The 25204-nt window shown below is 38.4% G+C and overlaps 1 protein-coding gene across 5 annotated transcripts in view; it reads right to left on the bottom strand.

Moving 5' to 3' along the window:
• The window catches only part of SPATA13 (spermatogenesis associated 13), a 362537-nt gene that overhangs the window by 112009 nt on the left and 225324 nt on the right, over positions 1–25204 (bottom strand). The window contains exon 1 of one of the 5 annotated variants that reach the window (XM_072611738.1): positions 11658–23822. The exons of the other annotated variants lie outside the window; for them this stretch is intronic. The gene's annotated coding sequence lies outside the window, so the exon portion shown is untranslated. Of the gene's footprint in view, positions 1–11657; positions 23823–25204 lie in introns of those variants that run through there. 5 annotated transcript variants of the gene reach the window in all.

The raw sequence follows: 25204 nt of genomic DNA on the forward strand, positions 1-25204 counted from the left end.
GAGGGGAGGCACACAATAGAAATACAAAATACTATAGGGGAGGGAGTAGGGATGGATGGAGGCACTAGGAGCTGGGATAAGGAAAAGAGATAATGAGAATGGGAAAGTGGGAAGCTGTGAGGTGGAAGAATCAACACAACAGGTCTGCTTTTAAGAAGAAAATGTGTAAATTATATGAACATTTTATCCTGAGGCAAAAAAACAGCTTTCAAATTCCTCATCCAGCAGGCCCAGCTGCACAATGCCAGACGCAGAAAGGGTTAGGAAAGAGATGGACTGTCCCTTGGACTTCCAAAGGGATCCCTGAGTATTAATGGGATTAGAAACTGGGGTGACATCACCCCCAGGGCTGACCTAATTGCCAAAGAAGAAATTGGAAAGGATTTGTCTGACTGTGTGCTTGTCTAGACTGTTTAATGGCTGAAAGAAAGCAAAGCTGGGGCAGAATTTGCTCTCCTGACCCAAGTCCGCCCAGGGGAGGGATCCCCATTGTTTCTTCAGGGTTGAGGATCTACTTCAGAGAGTTTTTGCTAGCCAAAACGCCAAGACAAGTGGCAATAAGTTAGCACGATGCCTCGCGAATGACGATGCATACTGATAGACACAGACCATTTAATAGACACAGACATTGACATAGACCATTTACACGTGTCAGTTATCATTGTTCTCTGATGATGCTGTCACACACAAACATATACGTACACACATACATACACACATATGTGTGAGTACATGAACATATCTGTATTCTATATCGATGTTAGTTACATACTAAGACTGAATATCAGTTGCTACCTCCTTGAAAAGCTCATGACTCATTCCAGGAAGTTAGACTGCACAAAGGGACAGAGCCCTGGGCCTGGAAGACGAAGGAATACCTGAGTTCAAATCCAGTCTCATCCTTATTCAATGTGTGACTCTGGGCAAGTCACTTCATCTCCATCTCTGTTTGCATCAGTTTTCTTATTTGTAAAATGGGGATACCAATAGCATCTACTGCTCAGGGTTGTCCTGAGGATCTAATGAGATAATAATTGTAAAAAGTACTTACCACAGCTCCTGGCACAGAGCAGGCGCTATATAAATGTTAGCTATCATTATTATAATTATCCAGGCTCAGACACACACTAGCTGTGTGACGTAGAGTGAATCACCTAACCCATCTGCCTCAGTTTCCTCAACTGTAAAATGGGTATCATAATAACACCTGGGCAGCTAAGCGGTGCAGTGGATAGAGCTCTGGGCCTAGAGTCAGGAAGACCTGAGTTCAAATTCAGCCTCAGACACATACTAACTGTTTGACTCTGGGCAACTCATTTAATCCTATTTGCCTCAGTTTCTTCATCTGTAAAACGAGCTGGAGAAGGAAATGGAAAACTACTCCAGGATCTTTGCCAAAAATAAAAAAACCCCCAAAATGAAGTCATGAAGAGTCAGACATGACATGAATGACTGTAACAACAGTTCCAGTGAGGGAAACCCATGAGGCAGCCCTTCCATTTTTGAATAAGTCTGATTGTTGGGAAGTTTTTTCTTTATATCATGCCTAAATGCCTTGTATCAGTCATCTGCTATATAAAAAATATATAATCTATTTATATGCTATTATCTCTAATAGTAATAATAACTCACATATACATAATGATATCAGGCTTTGTGAAACTCTTCACATGCATCCTTTGAGGAAGGTGGCTATGACCATCACCATTTTAAAGATTAGGAAACTGAGACTCAGAAGGATAAGTCATTTGTCCAAGGCCACCCAGCTACTAAGTGCCTGAGATGGGATTCAAACCCAGGTCTTCTATCTAATACATGACACTGATGGTAAAAAAATTATCAGTGTAAAAAATTTAATTCTCTGCCCCATACTCCCACACTGTGGGAAGGAGGAAAGGAGGCTGTCAGAAAGCTGAAAAGGGACCCCATCCTACATTCTTTCCTTATACTGTTGTCCTTGATCTCTCAAATTGTTGTTTCCCTCTTTTATCTAATCTGAGCTGAATTCACTTTATTCCACTATACTACAGTTTCCCCATCAGATGACTAAGTTAAACTAGAAGATATCGAAGGTCTCTTCTGGGGGGGAAAATCCCAATAATTTATCAGCTTAAGATAAAAACCTGGACCCTTTTTAGAACTCTGCTAGGAAACAATGATTTTAGATCAAAGTCAAGCATGGTTCATTACTGACTGTTGTAGGCTGAACCAGATTTTAATGCCAACATTCACATTGGTGTGCTTCTGTCATTCTTATTTATGGATGCATTTTGTGTCAGATTTTAATCATTGCCCTACTGGGATTATTGAATTACAAGACTACTGTGCCTTGTCAAGTCATTAAAATTAATTATACTACAGAGAACAGACCCCTCTCCCTTTCTCCTTCTCACCGCCTTCCCCACTACCGCCACTACAAACAGTGGCTTCTATTTTTTAAGAACCGAATTTATAGTGAGAAGAAAGGTTAAGTATGACCTAAAACCAGAATAACCCATAAAGATGCCAAGAAACACACTTCATTCTTTGTACATTCTTCTATATAATGCAGCTTTCTCTCAAGATCCTCTCTTCCTAACTAGTTAAATTCTGCTGTTGCTGGCATATGGTACATATACTGTACTTCTTCTCTCCCCTTGTCCAGTCCCTACCGTCTTCACCCCCATGGAAAATCTATGAAAAGAGGAAAAGAGTACAATGGCCTCATTAACTCTGATTCTCATAGAGAGGATGGATGGTCTTACTCCACATTTATAAATTTCATTAAAAAAAATTACATATATAGCCATTAATTAATCAATTGCTAAAGACTTTATATACCCTGTGCCCAAATGCCTAATCAAGCACTAGGAAGAGATGTACTTTCTCGGCAAATCAAACCTCTATCGTGATTCAGGAGCAAGAAAAGTACTCTGTGAACTAATCTTCCAAAATACAAATTTTAGGATTTAGAGCATAAAGTAGTTTCTGAGATATAGCGCAGGATGAGTTGGTTTCACATGAGACTTTTACTGCTGCAGAAAACATCTCACTGGAGTTCTTCCTTCCCTGGATACTCTCAATGGACCAAAAGTAACAGTCTAGAACCAGAATCCAGGAGCTAGGAACTGTCCAGGATTTTAATATTCCAAGAGTTTGTAGATTCCTGAGGTCTCATAGAATTTCATCTTAGGACTCTAATTTCCCAATAGTTTACATGTGCCAGTATGTCTTAGCTATGGCTGACTGGTCCATCAGTGATCATGCCTTTGTTTCTACTACTGTCTCCCATGTAGTGATTCATTTACTTAACTCATAACTATCTATGAAAGACTCTTAGAATACTAAAAAGAAAAAAGGTCTATTGATTGTAATAAAGTGATATTGTGCCAGTATTAATTCACTTTCCCAAAACTAACTTTCAAAGCAAAACATAACCAAAAATTTTTTTCAACTTCCCTTTGATGCTAACAATTTAATAATTTAAAAATTATTAAACTACAAATAATTTAGCATTCAATTGTTATACTTATTGTTTCATGTATTAGATTTCTCTTCCTTACTATCTTGTGAGCTTACATTTCTTTCATATCTTCCAAAGCACTTAATTTATATGGTACATGTAGCACACTCTCTATAAATAGCTGTTAATGGACTGAATAGATGTATCAATACATAATCTCCTAGTCTTATCTCATCTAAAACTTAAATGAAAGGATTTGCTTCTCTGCCTGTCCCTCTTCCCTAGCTTCCTTTTCTGTATTTTTCTCTCTCCTCTCTCTCCATTCTCTATACATCTACTACTGCTTCAAAGTTGTTTACTTTACTTGAAATTAAGTAATGTTACTTAAAATGCCCCATTTCTATGACTTCTATATCTCATAACCATCGTTCCATTATTCAATATTCTCTCATTTTTATTGATCTCACTGAAAAAGATTTTATTGTAATTATCCCATCAATGGTCTCTTCCTTCAATTATCTCACTATACCAATTTCTCTATAACAGATATTGAATGCTTAAAGGCTTGTATGGAATATTTTCATATTGTCTACAAACCAGACCCTTTATACAGTTACCAAACTATAAACTCCTAGAAGACAAGGACTGTGTTAACTAAGCTCTTTTATTTGCCCCTACTACATAGCACAGTCCTCTGCACATAGAAAGTACTTCATAAACATTGGTTGCTTGCAGATTGTTGATAATTAGACAAAGCAAACTTTTTTTTAAAGAGGTAAAAACAGTTATTTAAGAGTTATATTAAAGTTATTTAAGAGGAAATATCAGTTCCCTACTGACACCCACAGTCTAACTCTTCTCTTGTTTATTCTCCCCAAATCACTCCTAATAATAAATAGCTAGCATTTCCATAGTGCTTTAGGTTTGTTTACAAAATACTTTACAGATTTTTTTTTTATCTTTACAACAACCCTATGAGGTAGGTACTATTATTATCCTTATTTTACAAATAAGAAAACTGAGTCTGATTAAAGTCAAGTGATTTGTCCAAAGTCACACAGCTAGTAACTGTATAAAATAGGATTTGAACTCAGGTCTTCTTGACTCCAGGTCCAGCATTCCATCCATTGTTCCACCTAGCTCTCACTCCAACCCATACAACTGACTTATTGGACATCCTCTCAGTCTTGCAAATCTCCAAATTTTCAAATACCTGAATTTAAACTTTTTATACTTCAATCCTAAATCTCCTTTCTGCCTTCAATAAAAGTCATTAGTTACTTATTATTAAGATACTGTCAAGAATCCAATAGAGGTAAGAAACACTGAGAGAATCGATGAATCCTGCAGAATGCCTGGGCACAGAGAATCATCTTTCATGTACATGACAAAAAGGTAAAGGCTATTTAAGGTCCACGGGGCAGGAGGAATGAGATTAGGGGCAATTTGTAACTATTTAAATCATTTGGCATGGACAAACAGGCAGCTTGGTGGAGTTTTGAATAGAGTACTGAGCCTGGAGTCAGGACCACCAGAGTTCAAATCCAGCCTCAGACACTTAGACACACTACTCTTAGAAGCTCACTACACTTAGAAGCTGTGTGACTTTAGGCAAGTCACTTAAGCCTATTTGCCTCCATTTCCACATCTGTAAAATGAGCCAGAAAAAAGAAATGGCAAACTGCTCCAGTATCTTTGCCAAGAAAACCCCAAATAGGGTCACAAAGAGTCCAACACAATAACCAATGGACAAGTTACTTTAACATGTCTGCAGACCTTAAGTAAAGCTAATGAGCTGGAGGGGACTCATGATTGTACTGGACCTGTGATCTCCTTGGTTTATGGAATTCTAGGTGAGGAAAGTCTTTCAATCTACACAGTTTGTCAACTGCTCTTCGATTTACAATCTTAGAGAGCTGCCTCCCCACTCCTTGGGATCACAGGACCAATATATGTCAGAAGAAGGACTTGAACTCTGGTCATTTAAACTCCCAGGCTGACAAATCATTCATTCCAAGCTTTCTCTGTGGAGTCAATCCAGTCCAGTCCGCTAAACACTTATTAAAAGCCATGTGCCAGGTACTGGGGTAAATGCTGGAGATACAATTAACAAAAAGACAATTCCTGCCCTCAATGAACTTTAAATCTAATGGGGGTAGAGATAACACAAAAAAGGAAACACAAAAAAGCAGGAGGGAACAGTATGGGACACCATGGGGTACTTCGGGGGGGCGTATAGTTCTGTGGAGTTAAAACCAGGAAGAATAATAGATGTAAAGTGAAGTGAGCTGAGTCCAGTCTCTGCCTTCTATAAAGGAAGGCATTGGGAGGAGTTTGGTACTCCACCCTCCAGAGCTTTAATCAGAGCAGAGGAGACTAAGGGAGATGGTATCAATCAAGGCTTATCATTCGAGCTGCACAGCTGCACAGTGATAAGATTAGAAGTGATATGCTTATCCTAGGTGGGCAATCTTGGAGTTGAAACCAGGCAGAGCAGCAGATGCAAAGTTGATAGATTGGTGTTGTTGTCATTTGTCCTTCATTCTCAAAGAGGACCATGACAAGTAAACTGGACATAAGTGAGGCAAGGCTGTGCAAGGTCACCAGCCTCACTTTCTCCTTCAGAACCACCTGGGTTCAGCGGCAAGACATAGATCAAGACAATGGAGATAGACCAGGACACAGGGGGAGACCATGGTCTTTGTAAGCTAAGGTCTTTCCCAGGTCTCAGTTTGACTGAGGCAAAGCCCATTCAGTGATTAAGGCTAAGTAAGAAATGAGGCAAAGAATGGCCTCTTTTACCTGCTCAAAAAAAAAATCAGTCAGGGAGGGGGAAAGACCTTCAGGGTTTCTGGTTAAAACAGAAACAATTGCTATTTACACTTACTCTCTCAGCAGTAGGTACAGGAAGAGGCATATCTTAAAAGGCATGTTCAATGAATGGATTTGCTTTGCTGGACCATATTTATTTGTTACAAGGGAAGTTTTCTTTGGTGGGTTTATTGGGAAATTACAGTGATACAAAGCAAAAACATCAGCAAAACATTTTAAAAGGAAAATATGAGAGGACAGGGACCAAAATCATGTAGGAGAAGGTATAGACAGAATCTGTGCAAGAATGGAGGGAGTACCCACACAGATAAGCCCACAGATATAATGAAGCTTTAACATTCTGGTTGTTCCCAAAGCTTCAAAAGCTTCAAACTGTCCTAGGATTCTGGGAACATTACAATTTAGTTTCTTTCCTTTACCTTCCTTCTAGTGAAGATACAAATATATACATATATACGTATGTCTGTCTGTCTGTCTGTATGTATGTATGTATAAAGCAAAAGGCAGGCACAGGAGGGATGAGAAGAAATAAGAGTCCTGAAAAATCCACATGCTCAATCAGTAATCGATGCCTGCAAAAAGGAAAGTTAGCTATATTGGGAGAGACAGCATAGGATAATGCAGAGAGAGTCAATCTTGGAGTGAAGAAGATTCGGGTTCAATTCTCTTCTCTGACACATACTGGTTCTGTGACCTTGAAGAAGCCATCTAAAATTCTCAGTGGTCCAGGAAACTCTAAGACTATGAGGTGTTGATCTTTATTGGCAACGGAAATTTCTCATGGAGAACTCCCTATACCTATGTGAAGACAAGTCTGGTAAAAAATGAACATGTTGGGTTTTCCAGTTGGCTCCACTGGATCCCTATCAGTGCAGAAGTCATCTTTATCATGGATATTTTCCCTTTCACATCTCAGGGTATAGATGGTTGATGGCTCCTTTTCAGAATATAAAAGGTAGGCTTCCACAAAGGCAAAAGTCAACTAATAAACATCTATTAAGTACCCACCATGTTCCAGGTATCATGCATTCAGATACAAGTAATAAAACAATTCCTCCTCTTAATGAGCTTATAAATGAGAATATTGCTGAAAACACTATTGTAGAAATCAAGGGCGGGGTGGCAGTGGTAATTACCAAGTCCTTGATTACATTGCTTTCTTCCCATTGTACAAATTATTTGGCCAGAATACAGTTCAGATTTCAGATATCAACAACTTTGATTCCCACTTGAAATGAATACAGCTGGCATTCATCTTCTAGCAGGACTGGTCAGCCAGGAAGTATTTTCCAGGGGCCCACAGGGCACACGGCTTATTTACTGACTACAGGGAGATATATGTTCAGCTTAAGGTGCCACTGGTGCCATGGAGGATGCTTTACATAAAATCCCAAGAAAAATATTGCCTATTTACAATAAGATTCCTCAAATGTGACTATTTTCAGACAATGCTGCACTAGTTGCACCAAACCCCAAAATGTTACAAAGCTTCTTCACCAAAATGCACACCACGAGAAAAAAATGTTCTATCCTAAGCACCCAAACTGGAACAACAAAATGAATAAAATCCGAAAATTGCACCATCAAACAATAAGCATTTATTGAGCACCTACTGTGTTCCTTGGGACTGTGCTAGGCATGGGGACAACTTTAGATTCAAATACAAACATCTCTTGTTTGGCATTTAAAGCCTTTCACAATCTGGTTCCTATCTACATTTCCAGGCTTAAAGCAACACTTATCAAACGTTTTTGGCCTCAGGACCCTCTGATAATCTTTAAAATTATTGAAGACCTGCCCCTCAATGAGCTTATGTATATGTGGGGTTTGGCTATCAATGTTTGACATATTAGAAATTAAACCATCTTAGTCATTAATTTAATTACTATAAAAATAGTTTTGACCTCAAAGAACCACTGAAAGGGTGAGAACCGCTACCTTAGAGAATCTCTCATTTCCATGTCTTTGAAAGGTTATTCTCTTGCTATTCCTGGAATACGGTTCCTTTTCCCCTGTTTTGAATTCCTAGCCTTCTCCAACAGTTTAAACGCCACTTTCAACATGCAATTTTTCTGAACCTCTCTTCCCCTTCCCCTCATTACCTTGCATTTATCTTTTTAATTCATATGCTTCCATTTTGTGGTCCCCAATAGAATATCAGCTGCCGGAGGGAACGACAAGACAGGAAGTTTAGCTAGACTGTGAAGGGGGTAATGTATAAGAAAGTAGGTGGGTATCAAGTTGTGAAGGGCTTTAAATGCCCACCAGAGAAGTTGGGATTTGATCTGATGGATAACTGGGATCCACTGGAGCTTATAAAGCAGGGCAATAACATGGTCAGACCTGTGCTTTAAGCATTTTGCTTGGACCTGTCTTGTGGCATTTATCACACATTACCCGAGTAATCTGCCAAGTAAATCTGCCAAGTAGACTTGGCCTTACCTCTCCTATACTAGACTATAAATTCCTTGAGGGCAACAACTGATTCTTACTCATCTTTTTGTCAAATGAACAAATGACTGGCACACAGCTCTCAGTAAACAGAATATCCTAACAGCTAATGTGAGAAGGGAATGAGGAAATTCAATGAAATGCCCAAGATCATAGCAAGTATCAGAGCTCAGATTCAACTAGGTCCTCCAACTCTAAATCCAATGCTTGCTAAAGTTAAAGAGCTTGTGTTTGGGAGCATCCTCAAGCTGGCTGAAGACCATTAATTATCTTGAAACCCCACTTTTCTAAAAGGACCTTTCAGTGCCTTTTCTCCGACCATTTTCTTCCCCCACTAGTCACATATTGATAAAGACATTTTAGAGTTAAATATAACATGAAGTATCCTTAGAACTCAGTCACTGGACAACCAAGAGCCCTGGGTACTAGAGATCTGGCTCTACCAGTGACTGAGAATGCCAGGAGAGATGATTCTGTATTAGCAAAATGATTATAATACACTACCCATTCCTTATCACCTTCATCAAATCTCAAGAGATAGAAGAGAACTTAGAGTTCAGACAGTTCAAACTGTACAACCATAAGAATGCCCCTTACAACATATCCAGCAGGTGGTCATTCAACTTTTCTTTTTTAAAGACCTCCGTTGAGGAGGATGCCACCAACTCCCAAGGAAGCCTATTTCCCTTTAAAGTGATTGTAATTGTTTAGGAAATTGTTTAGGAAATGTTACATCAAATCCAAATTTACATCTTTTCAGCCAAACTTATTGGTCTCAGTTCTGTCCTCTGGGACCAAGCAGAACAAGTCTTTTCTCTTTTCCAAGTGACTTTTCCAAGTACTTTAAGATAGTTTTCATGTCTTCTCTTCTCCAAATCTTTCACCTCCAGGCTAAACCATCCCTGGTTCTCTTAAGCACCCTACTAGGCTATTAATAAGTTAAATGTCCCATCTTGGAGATAAATAATAGGAGGTTTGTTTTTGTTGTTTTTTAATAGTTTAATCATCCTTAATCCATCCTGAGGATGGCAGCACATCGTTTATAGCATGATAGTTGGTTCCTTATATGTGCTACTTCAGGGAAAACAAGTGGTTTCCTTATGAAGGGACAGAACATCGATCCCAATTTTGGCTAGAATAGCCCCTTTGCTGGGAAAGAGTGGATAAAAGTCTCTTTGTTGCTATGACTCAACTGCCTTTGCACAAACTTACACCTACATGTCTGACCTACATTAGGTTACTCTTCAAATGAAGTGGAAAGGGGGAGAAGCCTCTTTTTTCTCTATACCCTGTTTACCAGTGGAGTGAATAATCAGGAAGGTCTCCTGTCTCTAGAGCCAGTAACAAAGACTGGAACTTGTGATGTTGACAATCATCACTGGAAGTTCTGAGCACACTATCACTCAAGGACTCAATTCACACTGCACAAGAACTTAGATAGCCAGATAATACCATAGTGAAAAGCAGTCAGATGTAGCAGAAAGACCACTGGACAGAAAGGTGAGAGATATGCATTCTAATCCTAGCACTGCCACTACACTAGCCAGCCATGTGACCTTGGCTAAGTCACTTTTAACATCAGTTTCCTTTTATGTAAAATCAAGGTGTTGGACAAGAGATCTCCCAGGGGAACTTCTGGAAAATGTAGAAAGTTTTGGAGCTTTCCACTCAAAGATTTTATGATTCATTATAATTTTAATAATAATAATGATACTTGGCCAACTAGCTTGCAGTACAGCTATAGTTGGAGTGCATCAACAAAACATGGGACCTGGAATGAGGAAGATCTGAGTTAAAATCTCTCCGCAGGCACTTTTTAGCTATGTGACCCTCAGCAATTCACTTAAATCTGTTGCAATACTTAATTTGTCTTCATCTGTTTGCCTCAGTTTCTCATCAGAAAAACAGACAGTAAAAGCACCTACCTTTTCAGGGTTCTTGCGAGGATCAAATGAGACAATAATCGTATACTAAGCACTATATAAATGTTAGCTATTATTAACAAGAAAAATCTCATTTATTAATTTCTTTTTATGTAAATCTATCCAATTATTAACTTTTAATTATCTAACCATTCTTTCTCTAATGAAAGAAAAAACCCCAGGTCAACTATTGCGTTAAATGAGAATTATGGTTAAAACTTCTGAAATGAAATTGACATTACTTAAGGTAAAATATCAATATATGTAATCACACACCTAATGCTGTTAACATTGATTCATTGTCCACAAAGGCCAGAGATTTCAAAAAAGCAGTGCAAAAACCTTAATTTGTTTTGGCTTCTTAAAATTTTCACTCCCTTAATTTCTGTGCAAAAGTTTATTTCCTGTAAAATGGCTCTCCAGGGAGTATTAACACCATGTTAACAAACTTCAATCAAATGCATCAGGATTACAGAAATTCCACCATCTCTCTCTTCCCTCAACTCCATCAAAAAGAGACAGGAGTACTAACCACAACCAAAATATCCAATGAAGACAATTCTAAATGACTTAAATTCTGTAACACATTTACTTTTTGTTGCAGACACATTTAACAGCTGAGTGCCTTCATCTCCATTTACTAAGAATGTCTATTATCCATCTGCTCATCTGAAAAGGTTTCATAGCCTAGTCTGATAGAAATGAAATTATAAAACCGGTTCAAGGTCAGCAGCAGCGATACCTCAATGCAATTAAAACAACATTCACCATTTTTCCAAAAATATCAGACATATTACTTCTAAAGGTGGCAGTAGGCAATCCCCAGCCTAGGAAACAATTTGGTAAAAGTCGACATTTCCAAGGTGTTAAAGAAGAGCAGGAATCTCTTCTTAAGCATTCCCATAGTTGCTATCACAAGAAGTTCATAGATTCCTCTTTAACCATGAACTTCTTAAAACAAGTAAAACACTTAATGGATTCATAAAGAACCACAAAGACACACACAATACCTTTTAAGATCTTTCCACAGCCATTAATGAAATCACATTGTAGTCGGTATGATTTTCTAAGTTAGGTTGTTCGTGGGAGTGGAATCCAGAGCATGACATTATCAGGGCTCCGAACTTTGCCCCATTGCCACAGAACACAAAAACCACCAGTGTGATTTGCAGGTGCTGACTGTTGCCTGGCATTAAGTTAATGTATAACAACAATTACACACCAGAGAAAAGAAAAAATCATTTCAGTTAAACAACCACTTAGAAAAATTAAAAAGGGCAAAAGAAGTCAACCTCTTTTGGAACTCCTCTTACAAAAATGCTTTAGTTTGTCAATTTCAGTGATCTTCATTCAGTTTTCAGACTAAGGGACTTCGCTTATCATGTCTGATGCCCCAAATGGTCAACAGATTAAGAACAAAGTAACATACCTTTGGCTGTGTAAGCCACTTACTTGATTGTTTTACAAGATGGGAAAGAAAGGTGATTTGGTAGCCCTATGGGAATTTGTTGTCATTTCAGTTGTGTTTGACTTTTCGTGACTCCATTTGGGTTTTTCTTGACAAAGATACTGGAATGGTTTGCCATTTCCTTCTCCAGCTCATCTTACAGAAGAGGAAACTGAGGCAAACAGGGTTCAGTGACTTGCTCAGGGTCACACAGCTAATAAATGTCTGAGCCCAGATTTGAACTCAGGTATTCCTGACTCCAGGCCCTATAAGAATACCAAAAAGATGATTTCAAGAGTATTATTTATGGAGAATTTCAGTAATGAAAAGAACTTTTAATGGCTTTAAACTGCACTAAGACTTGAAATATATTATCACTTAACCAACATGGATACTAAATCTTTGTTTATTCAGGTTGATTAAAAAATACAATGAAACCATAGCACTTGTACACTTAATTTATGATACTATTTATTTAGCAATGAATACTTTCCCTATCGTTCATAGGAATTCCTACTAAAGTCCACAGAGAGCAAGTCAGTATGCCTATCCTTAATTTAAGGTTTCTGAAGCTGGTGAGGAGAGGCACCACAGACCTTGGATGAAGCCTTGGACCTAAGGTCAGGAAGACCTGGGTTCGAATTCTACCTGAGATGTTTACATAGAGAAAATAACCTAATCTCTCTTTTTCTTCACACATAAAACAGAGATAACCATGACACTGACTTCACAGGGTTGTGGCGCAGATTAAACAAAAATAATGGGATTTATATAGCACACAAAAGTTTGCTAAGCTGTGTACATGCTATCTCATTTGAACTTTCAACAGTCCTGTTAGGAAGGTGCTATTATTATCCCCATTTTTCAGATAAGGAAATGGTGGCTTTGAGGTTAGGGGACTTTCCAAGGGTCAACAGTGAGTCTGAGGCAGGATTCAAACTCAGGTCTTCCTGACTCACAATTCCTCATTCTACCCCCAGTGACACCTAACTACATCTGGCATAAGCTAATGATGCAAAACACTTTGCAAACCTTAGAGTCCTATCTATATAAATGATAATTATTATAGAAAGGTTGGGCAATTTACTTAAAAGCATACTGGGACCTATGACAGACTTGGGACTAGAATTTCCTCCATGTTTAATGTGTTACCTGTGTTTTAGCCACACTGGAGCAGACTGGTAATCCCACCTCTACCCATTTCATCAATTTTTGTGTGTGAAGAATGACATAAAATGATGTCAGTCCTCTCTGGTTGTCTCTTATAAATGCCGACATTCTGAAAACCTTCTTTAAAAATCACACTCACATGTTTGGAAAACTGAGATATGTTCATTTCTTGCTGTTTTGCCCTGCAAGGCCTTGCCAGGTATCATTTTGCAGTTCCAACTTCCTTTGGCTTAAGGGGCAGTTTCTAGGGAAGTAGACCAGGAAGTTTGTGTTCAACGTAATTAATTTTACATTTCAAAAACACAACACGTCATCAGACTTGGAGAACCTCTACAGAATCTTCAATTAAAGACGTACAATTCATTTTTAAAAGTCAAGCCACAAGAAACAACCAAAAGAAAATAGCCTTAGAATAAAACTACCCTACTGTGGATTTGATATCCCTTTTGGATTGGCCTATGACGACATCCTTAATAAAAGACTATTAAGCTTTGCTGATAATAATTTATCTAAAAACATACCCATACAAATAACTAAGATGCAAACTAGCTAATGAAAAGAATACCAGTAGAGCAAATCTATATAATGCTGATTAGTGTAGATTTTATCTTTCCCATTTTACTGATGAGAAAACTGAGGTTGAGAGGTTACCTGAGTTATTGATAGTTACACAGTCAGTGTCTGCCACCTCCTGTTTGGCCTTGGACGTCTCATGTAACTTCTTGGGGGTCTCAGTTTAAAAGAGTTCAACTGACAATAATTAATCTAAATTCTATGGCAGGATATGGCGGCAAGGTAGATTGGTAGAGTGGGAAAAGCACTGGCTCTGGAATTAGAAGCTCTGGTTTTAGATCTTGCCTCTGACATGTCCTCCCTGTAAATCTAAGACAAGTCACTGAGTCCTCATCTATAAAATGAGGGGTTTGGAGTAAATGGCCTCTAAAGTTCCTTCCAGCTTTAGCTCTTCATTTTCTATATGCACAAGGGATACCAAGAAACAGATGCCTGTCCCAAAGGCATCTATGAAAATAAGTGTTCCTGATGTACCATCAGTCAGCTGTGAAGCCATCAGGCTGCCAGCTAGCTCCCTGCTGATGTCATTCATCTGCACAGTAGGTAATATTTGATTTTGGATTCACCGGTTTCATTTAATGGGTTCAGCTTTGTTTACCTGGTCTGATTAATGATGTGGAATAACACAGTAAGTTTCTACAGCAGATAAAATCAGAATAGTCAAATATGCTTAACCCTATCAGAGGTAGAGAAGATAGAAATTAAAGGCTACACTTGAGTGCTGGATGAACACATAACCATAAGATCTTAGCACTGAAGGAAACTTAAGAGGTTATCTAATTAATCTAGTCCAGTGGGAAAACAGGACTGTTCCACGAGGACATCTTGACCATCTACCCTGCTCTAGCCAGCATTGTCCCCAGTCTCTCAGGCCCCGAAATAGTGATCCTACAGAACAGTCTTCTGGGGTGAGGAATCTGCAGCATCAAGGCCACATATGTGACCCTCTAGGTCCTCAAATGCAGTCCTTTGACTGAATCCAAACTTCACAGAACAAATACCATTAAGAAAAGGATTTGTTCTGTAAAACTTGGACTCTAGAACCCAGATTGTCCAGTGAATGAGGGATTCACCTGCTATATTATGGGATGCAACATAGTACAGTAGAAAAGAAAAATAGTATCTCTGAGGTCAGAGATCCAAGGTTTAAATCCTAACTTTAACATTTACTACTATTTTAACCTCCCTGGGACTCAGTTTCCTCATTTGTAAAATAAGGAGGCTAGGCTAGCTGATCTCTCAGGTTGCTTACAGCTCCGAATTTGTTATCCTATACTCTACTGGGCTCCAGATTATACTCCCATCTTTCCCCCCAACCTTACATCAGGAATGTACAGCTTACTGTACAAATGTGGGAGCCAGCCTCTCCACTCCTTGTTTGCTCTAGTAACAGTAATCTGATTAATTGCTTCTAGAAAGTGGATTGCTACAATCATATTTTTTATGGTTCTCATATTCCTTATGACTCTCCAAACCAAAATTCCTTTCTCTGGCCCTGCTCCCCTATATGTGGTTCTTTTTCTATTAGAATTTAAGTTCCGTGAGGTCAGGAACTATTTCACTTTTGCATTTGTACCCCAAGGATAGCACAATGCCTCTAGACTGACATAGAGTAGGTGCTTAAATGCTTCTTCATTCATTCATTTAGCTTCATACACCATATAGGCAACCCTTCTATACCCAGGCCTTCAGTATAAATTCCCTTGAAGAATCTAACATGAAAAATGTTAGGGCCCCAAGTAAGTCTATAATGATAGAATGTCAAACCTTACAGGACCTTTAAAGATTACCTAGTATCAAATACATAGCCTTAGATCCCTGAATGTGGCATGGACCAGAATGAAATGTAATTGGGAAATACTTAACAAAATAAATAAAAATACAACAGAACACAGAGAATGTTAGCATGTGGTTTTCTAAACCAATATGTTGCCTGCAGGGATCTTTATATACAATTTGGAGGCCCCCATTGCTACTTGAGTTTGACACCACTACTGGTTGAGTCTGTCCCACAACCGAGGCCCAGAGAAGAAAAATGATTTGTCACACAGAAAGATGGTAGCAGAACCAGAGCTCAGTTTAGGATACTCAAGAATCCTAATTTCTTATCCAAGGGATGTCCAGAAAATCTACTACCTTAAGCTTCTCCTTATAATTGTTATAACACTGATCCATTCTATAAGACAACTCAAGGAAAAGTCAAAAACTTTTAAAAAATTAATAGGCTATCACCTGATTTATTAGATTTATGAACACTGGTAAATATTTTCAGATCAAGAGCAGAAATCTGAGAGGGAAATTTTTTTAGAGCCCTTAAATGTTTAACTAGCTATGTGATCTAAGGTAAATCACTATAAAATGTCTCTGGGCCTCACTTACAGAAGAGAGGGAGGTAACAGGAAGAAGGGACTCTGGATTTGAAATTAGAGCATCTGGTTTTATTTGTATGACATATGGCCACTAACTTTTATCTCTATGGGCCTCAGTTTCTTCACCAATAACATAGAGTGGGTTGAACTATAGATTCTAGGGCAAGCTATGAGAAAAATGATCTCGAAGGTTCCCTTAAGCTTGAAATCTACGATCTTTAAGATGTCTTTCAGTTTTATTATTCTATTGGTTTTTCTATTCTATTTTATCATCCAGTTGGTTAACAGACTAAAACAAATTCTGATGATTTTTATCATTGCAATGTGCCAGGTGCATTAGTGAGCTTCTGCTAAGTATGATGCTAAGTATGATAACTGGCCCTTGCTCTCAAAGAAGTTACAGTCCAGTTGGGAAGGCAAGGTCAATAAACATGAATGACCAGAAACCATTATGTCAGGACACTGGTTTTCTGGTTTTGTTTTGTTTTTTTAACTGAACCAATGATTTCCTTTATATAAGAGAGAAGCTAGCGAGGAAACTCCCACTGCCTACATAAATAGGCATCTACTCTTCAACTGATGCCATGTTACTCTGCAGCTGATTCCACGTTGCTCTACATGCCTCACAGATATTGTAGTTTTTACAAATTGAAGGTTTGTGCCAACCCTGCATCAAGTAAATCTATTGGCGCCATTTTTCTAACAGCATATGTCATATGGTCTCTCTATGTCACATTCTGGTAATTCTTGCAATATTTGAAACTTTTCCCATTATTATTATATCTGTTTAGTGATCTATGATCAGTGATCTTTGACATTACCATTGTAATTGTCTTTGGGCTCCACAAATGGTGCCCATGTAAGATGCAACTTTAATCCATACATGTTGTGTATATTCTGACTGCTCCACCAACCAGTGTCCTTCTCTCTCTCTCCCCCCCACCCAATAATAGAAATTGGGCCAATTAATAACCCTACAATGACCTCTAAGTGTGCAAGTAAAAGGAAGAGTCAAAGGGGCAAACTTCATTGTTGTCATTTTTTAAAATTGCCATGGCCACCCCAATCTTCAGCCATTACCACCCTGATCAGCAGCCGTCAGCATCGATGCAAGACCTTCCACCAGCAAAAAAAAATTACAATTCACAGAAGACTCAGATAACAGTTAGCATTTTTTAGCAATAAAGTATTTTTAATTAAGATATATACATTGTTATCTTAGGCATAATACTATTGCACACTTAATAGATTATAGTCGAGTGTAAATATAACTTTTATATGCACTGGGAAACCAAAAGATTTGTGTGACTCACTTTATTGAGGTGTCCTGGAAGCAAACCTGTAATATTGCTGAGGTATGCCTGCAAACTACTATAGAAGTTATGGTTAGCTTAACTCAAGTACTGTTTCAAGTCAACAAGTGTTTATCAAGCATTATTTACAGTGCACTGCCCTTGGGGAAAGAGAAACAAAAAGGCAGACAGTTCTTGCCCTCAGGGACCCTCCACTCTAAAGGGGAAGACAATACATAGAAAGGTGAAAAGTGGATGAAAATATCCATTTTAAGGGTCAGTGAGGAAAGAAGTCCAAAGACTTTTCATCTTTCAATTTTGGGAATTTAGGGGAATTTTAAAACCAAAATCTATATTTTATCTTATCTCCAAACAGGGGATCATAGATTTACTGGTAGAAGGAACCTTACAGGCCAATTCCTTCATTTTATAATTGAGAAGACAGAGACCAAGAAAACTTAAGTGATTTGCCCAAAACCACACAGCTAGCAAGTATCAGAGGTAGGACTAAATTCAGGCTTCCGTAATTCCTGAGTACAGCATTTTATCCATTATGCCACCGAGCTGCCTAATAAGCAGCTGTCTAAATCCTAGGTAGGGGATTCAGACTCCAGTTAGAGGCAGCTAAGTGTTACAGTGGCTGGAGTGTTGGGCCCTGGAGAGCTAGATGACCTGAATTCAAATCCAGTTTCAGGCTCAGGGCAGCTGAATGACCCTGGCCAAGTCACTTAACTTCTGTTTGCCTCAATTTCCTCAACTATTAAATAGGGATGATAAGGGCACCTCTCTCTCAAGGTTGTTGTGAAGGTTAAATGAAATAATATTTTTAAAACACTTATCACAGTATACAGGTACTATATAAATGCTATTAATATTTATTTAGCAAGCATTATATAAATGTCCATTATATGGAAGACACTGTGTTGGGATAAAAAGATCTGACAAATTCGAAAAATGTTCATTTTTAGGCGCCAGAGGCATGGCAAGGATCAAGCAGTTAGTCAGAATCTTGGGAACTGAAAGTAATTCTAAAAATTTCCTATTAAAGTAACTGAGAGGTTTAAATAGCAAAATGAAAGACACCTACTTAGAGTCAAGTGAAGACAACAAGCATTCATTAAGTGCCTACTATATGCTGGGCACTGTGCTAAGGATTGGAGGCACTTCAAGAGTTCAGGGCATTTATGGCACTGAAATCCAATCCTACAATAACAGAAGTGAATGGTGAGTAAGACCTGTAATTGACATACTCTTTGTTGGTGGGACAAGGGACAATCTGGAATATAGCTTGGGCTTATCATCTGTGCATGATAAAAAAATATATTTGTTTAATACAGATGAAATATGTTAAAAGAATGACAACTTCCATCCAAACATTAAAGTTAAGCAACAGTGAGGTGAGCACACTTAACTGAAGTCACATTTGGGAACTGAGCCAATGCCCAGTGTGTTTAAACTGTCCTTGGACTTCTTTAGCTCAATTAATCAACCAAACTGGGTTTCCTGGGAAAATAACATGTTTGTGTGATCTGAAGAATAGATATCAAAGGGAAACAGTGATGTCATGGAGAGATACTGAAGCAACAAATTAATGTGTACTGTATTTGGTAACCCTGACTTGCAGGGAACCTTTACGCCTGGGCTTTATTGGGTTCTGTTATCCAGAGTCAGAGGCTTTGGAATTGGAGGTGACTACGGAGGGCAACTACTGCAGTTTCCAGCTCTCCTTTGAGAGTTGAAGAAACTATGAGGCTCAGAGCAATTAGGATTTGCCCAAGATCATGCCAGTATTAAGTAGCAGAGAAAGCATTTAAACTGTTATCTAAACTCAGAACACTATCTACCATAATACTACCTTTCAGATGTTTTATTAGCAAAACCAGATAAACCCTAGTGTTCTTTTTCTGCAAAGTGAAAATAAAGTCTCTTTATTATTGACCCTTGATCACCATGGTTTTAATTTCAACATGACTCCTACATAAGTATGTTTCCCTTTAAGAAATACACATAGCTAGAAAACTATGTTTAAATCTAATTTTTGCACATCAAATTTTCAGTGAAATGAAGAAATTGTTCTTTGGAAGAGATCTGACTACCCTTTTGTAGCACTAATAGTCACCTCCTCAAGGATCTGTCTTTTAGATTGTGATTTTATATATTAGGATGAGACATAAGAACTATACAAATTCTTTTCTGATTTCTATTTTTATGAAAATTGGACTTAGAAACCAATTTGAATCCATCATAAGGTCTTAAGGAGTATTCTCATTCCAGCAAATATTTAGAAATTAAAATTAATATTCTTCTTAAGGGGTAGCTAGGTGATACAGTAGATAGAGTGCTAGGTCTAGAGTCAGGAGACTCATCTTCATGAGTTCAAAGCTGGCCTCAGACACTTACAAGCTGTGTGACTCTGGACAAGTCACTTAGCCATGTTTGTCTCAGTCTCCTCATCTGTAAAATGAGCTGGAGAAGGAAATGATAAACTAATATCTTTGCCAAGAAAACCCAAAAACGGGTCATAAAGAATTGACACAACCAGAATAACAATAACAACCAGTTTCTAAAAATTATATTATATATTTTCCTCTGACTGGATTCACTGTCAAGCCCTCTACTTTTACCTTTTAAAGGTATTCTACCTTTTAAAGTAGTCACTTTTGCTTCTGGTCAAACTTGTGCTTTAAAGTGAAACAAGTCACATAATCTAGATTTTTTCATCAGAAATCCATTACTATGCTTTAGGACTAATTAAATTAATGCTTGAATAACTATTTTCCTGATAAACTTCAAATTAATGAATACATTAAATACTCACCAACAATCAGAAAAAAACAATATTAAACCGGTTTTCCCCCCACATTGGCCAGAACTATGGTTTGGTGGATCTCCCTCATTTTTGTAAGGTAAAAACTCCTTTTCTTCAGTTTCTAGGTCTAAGGAAACCAAGCCTCTTCATAAATGCAATCCCTTACCACAGTAAACTTCTAATCCCTCTTCTCTTACTGGACAACTAAGGCTTTCTCTTGGCATTTTTCATGCCCAATGTGGATCCTTTTATTAACAGTATACCAGTCAATGAGAACAGTTTGCCCTACCACCGTACCACCTTTCCTTTCCCTAGCACTTCATCTCCTTAAAAAACAACAGCTTTTCCTATGAACTGATGCAAAGTAATCAGAACCAAAAAAAACAACATACGTGGCAACTACAATGATGCAAATAGAAAGAACTCCAACAACAAAACAATGAAAAATGAATGCTATGAAATTACAATGACCAAGCTAAGCCCCAAAGAAGTGGTACGCTGATATGCTCTCCCTTTTTTGCACAGATGTGGGAACATGGGTAGGGAACATTACATATAAATGGCAGATTTGGTTGATGTATTGGTTAGTTTTGCTGAACTACCTTTCCCCTTCCCCTCTCTTTTGTCATTCTTTAGGATGACTAGTTGGGAGAGGGAGTATGTATGGAGAAACTGAGGCACTATGAAACCAAAAGTACAAGTCTTAAGTTCCCATGCCTCTCTCCCTCACCACTCCTTTTTCCTCTCAGTTGGCTGGGGCTTATTCTTCATGTGTTTGATCTTTCAGTGGGGGCTCAAAACTCTCCTAACAGATATTTTCTCTCAAGTACTCAAACCTAAACCCTACTACAGGCTGGGGGTAATTATTAGACCTGCTTTATGATAGGAGAATCGGAAACACTGAGAGGATAAGTGACTTTCTCCTATCAGCAGGAGAGCCAGGGACAGAAGCCAGGATGTCTGACTTCCCCAATAAACTGCCCTCCCCCCAATCAGTGAGCACCCCGGGTTGTTTATAATCATCAGCACTTTGCACCTTTTCCACCAAAGCATTTTTTGGACTTCATCCTTGTAAGCCTCCCATTGTTGCTGCTTGCTATGCAGCCAGCAAAATGGCTGGATATGGATCTTATTATGCGTTATAAAACAACATGTGATAAAGCTCAGTCTTTAGCCAATCTAGCCTTGCTACCCTCTTCCCATCTTGGACAGAAGCACCAGGTGCTGCGGCACTTTCAAAATTGAAGCTGCATTACAACACTGGTTTATGAAATTTTTTTAAAAAATATGGGAAGTCAGAATTGAACAACTTTCAGAAATAAATGTGTCCAATGCTATTATTTTACAAATGAAAGAACTGAGGCTCAAGAAGGGGGAGTGACTTGCCAGAGCTAGTTAATTGTAAAGACAGCTCTAGAAGCTCCAATCCTAATGACAGTTTCCTTGTGTTATAACCTGTCTTTAACTCTACTGCTAATGACTACATAAATGCCCTTTATCTTCCTTAGTGCCATGGCAAGGGTTCAAGAACCATCAAGGCAGCTAGATGAGGGTGAGAAATTATTCTTGCCTTAAGTCTTGTTAACTTGGGGGAGCCTCGAAAATTTGGTACTGACTAGAAAGAAGCATCCACAGTTAACAGAAACAACTCTTTGATTTGGATAGATGCAAGTATCAACCACAATTCCAGAGGTCTGATGACCAAATATACCATTCACCTCCTGACAGAGAGGCAATAGACTTAAGATGCATAGTAAGACACTACTTTTCTATGGAATTTGTTTTGCTTGATTTATTTCTGTTCAGTAGTTTCAGTCCTGTCTGACTCTGGGACTCCATTTGGGATTTTCTTGGCAGAGACACTGGAGTGGTTTGTCATTTCCTTCTCCAGATCATTTTACAGAGGAAGAAACTGAACCAAAGAGGATTAAGTGACTTGCCCAGGGTTATAGATCCAGCAAGTAGGATGGAATTGAACTCAGGTCTTTCAGACTGCAGGTCCAGCTCTAACCACTGTATCACCTAGTGGCTTGCTTGACTAGGTATATTTGTTACAGAGTTTTGTTTTAATTTTGTTCTAATCTGGCAGAAATGGGGGGAAGGGATAGTCATCTAAAAATGAAGAAAATGAAAAGAAGGTCATTGAAGCATTGAGATGAGAAGAGCAGGAAGGTCAGAGAGAAGTGCAGGTCAATGAGGACAACCTTGAAAGTTACCTCTTAGGGCAGAAAGGTGGTACAGTGAGTAGAACACCTGGCCCTGGAGTCAGGAGGACCTGAGTTCAAAGCCGGCCTCAGACATTGGGCACACTTACTAGCTGTGTAACCTTGGGCAAGTCACTTAACCCCAACTACCTTGCTTCTCCCCCCCCCAAAAAAGTTACCTATTGGATTTATTTTATATTTTAAAAGAAGCAAGTTATATATAAGATATTCATAGTTTCATACACAATCCTCTTTTTTCTGTTCTACTATGTATATGGAAATGTTTTATTTGGAGTTTAAGTTCAGAATCTTAAGAAAATAATATTTTTTTTTTAAAAAAAGGAAGAGGCTTCTAGACAATTTCATCTAGAATCCAAACAGTCAATTAGTTCATATAATGAAAGGAAAGACTGAATTGCCTCCTTGGGGTGTTTACAGCTGGTCACATAATCATGAAGCTTTCTGCAAAATCCACTGCTAAAATACTTAAGCATCTTCTCCTTCAGCAATTAAACAAAAACCACACTCTTCTGTTTAGAAGAAACAGTGAGCTCTGGGTTTAAGGGATTTCTTTTATCCCCTTTTAACAATGATTAAAGTGTTTCCCAAATCCTTTTGCTTGACATGGAAGTAAAAACCAGACAGATACAGTTGTTCCTATTCAGCATTACAAGGGCCTAGGAACCCTCTTGTTGGACCAGGTCTTGTTTGCACAATGTCCTCTTTTCCCCAAGCTGATCTGCACAGATACCCATTATCTTCCTTTCAGGAAAGCAGTCTATTTAACATAAAATTTTCTTTAAAATACCCACTCCCCAGGCAACAGAGGGGCTCTGTGTGAAGGGATGAGACTTGTCACTTGATAGCTCTTAAAATTTCTGCAAAGACAGTTTTCCAGGAAAATCTAGAAAACTTGTTACTTGCTCTGTCTTCTAATAAAATTCCTTCCTCCTTTCTGCACAGATTTCTAATTCCAGATGCAAATGAAAAAACAAAGCTAGTTTATTGTACAGACTTAAACAAACAAAGCTACTCTATCCTGTCTTTCAGGAGTCACCAAAAATGTGGTCATCCAGTTATGGCACCCCCTTGCCCTGCCCCTCTGTCAATGTTATCTACTAGCCTGTCCCCCTCATATCAGAATTGTCACTGTTGCTGTCAGCTGGTAAAATTCAACAAACATTGACTACTTTGTTCAAAGCACTGGGGATAGAGACAAAAATGAAACTGTGATTGCCCTAAATCTCCTGGAACACACAATCTCTGGGAATGCTCCTGTGCCAGTTTATATTACTCAATGAGGTTGGCTAGCTGTGGGGGGGGGGGGGGGGGGGAGGGGAAAGAACTGGACAAATTACTTTATAGATCAGGAAAAACTGATTCTTGACTGTTACTATGGAAGATATTCCAATCAGCTCCTAAGACATGGAGTGGATGCCTCAACAAATATTTGCTGAATACTCTTTGCAGCTATAAGGCATTTTCTAAGTAAAGGATTTTGTATTCTTGGTCCTAAATAGAAATATAAAATATGCATGTGGTTTACATTCATATAAACTATATGGCAGCAGAGCAGGTATCGATTACCTTGCATATTTCACTATCTACAGGGTTTTATTGCCTTGGGAAAAGTGAGGACTTCAGGAGACTTCGGGGTTTTTTTTTTTTTTTGAAGGGTACGTTTTTTCATTCTCAGTGCTGTTTCATTTGTTTCAAGGTATATTACTTTTGATCAGCACTTACTTTTCAAGTGAAACTGGTACACTACTATACAAACAGGGCATGATGTACTCTTCTTCTATACATGTATCAATCAATAAACATTGAGTTGCTTACTGTGCTGGCATCATGCTAAGCACTGCAGATACAAAGACAAAAATGACACACATTCCCTCCTCTTGAGGAGTTTGCATTCTAATGAGGGTGGCAACGTAAGCATATAAACAGAACATGTACATAATAAAGGTATGGTCTTTGGGGAGGGGTGGGTAAGACGCTAGCACCTGGGGAAGCTGTTCAGGAAAGATGTCATGCAGAAGATGACACCTGCCTGAATTTTGAAAGAAACCAGATTTCAAGAGGCAAAGGTGAGGAGGAAATGGGGGACAACCAGTGCAAAGGTACAGGGATCAGAGACCTCTAGAAGGTTCTTTCCAGGTGTTGATTTCTTTCTTCCTAACCATAGAAATGTAGCACACAAGTCCAAGAATCCACAAAGGAAAAGATGAGAGGAGCAAGCCTGCTATTGCAAATGATGGGATGTGATAAGCGGAACAAAAGAGAGCCTGTGATGTTAGAGCTAAACATTTTTTTAATGGTAAAATGAGATAATTTATAAATGTGGGGGCCACAGAACAAGTTTGGGAAATCAAAAGTTAAATTTAGCCCCTGAAGGTTCTAAAAATCATGCAACATATTAGTTCAAAGCATATTGCACATAATTTTCCAGTCTACCCTTTAAATTAGTTGATTCCTTTCAGAATAAAATACATTTCCCCATTTTAAAAACATTTTTCTATTTGTGAAACATAACTGGTTTCAGAATTTTTGAAGCTACAGGCATTAATGTGACCATTTTCCCTCTTCCTTCAAGAGAAGTAGGGAGGGATGTTATTTCAGAAACATTCATGGAACTTTTGAGCAAGAACAATTCCTTTGAATGGCTGTATTTCTAAACCTATTCAGCTTATATC

This window comes from Notamacropus eugenii, chromosome 5 (genome assembly GCF_028372415.1).
Source record: "Notamacropus eugenii isolate mMacEug1 chromosome 5, mMacEug1.pri_v2, whole genome shotgun sequence".
In the NCBI taxonomy this organism is placed as follows: domain Eukaryota; kingdom Metazoa; phylum Chordata; class Mammalia; order Diprotodontia; family Macropodidae; genus Notamacropus; species Notamacropus eugenii.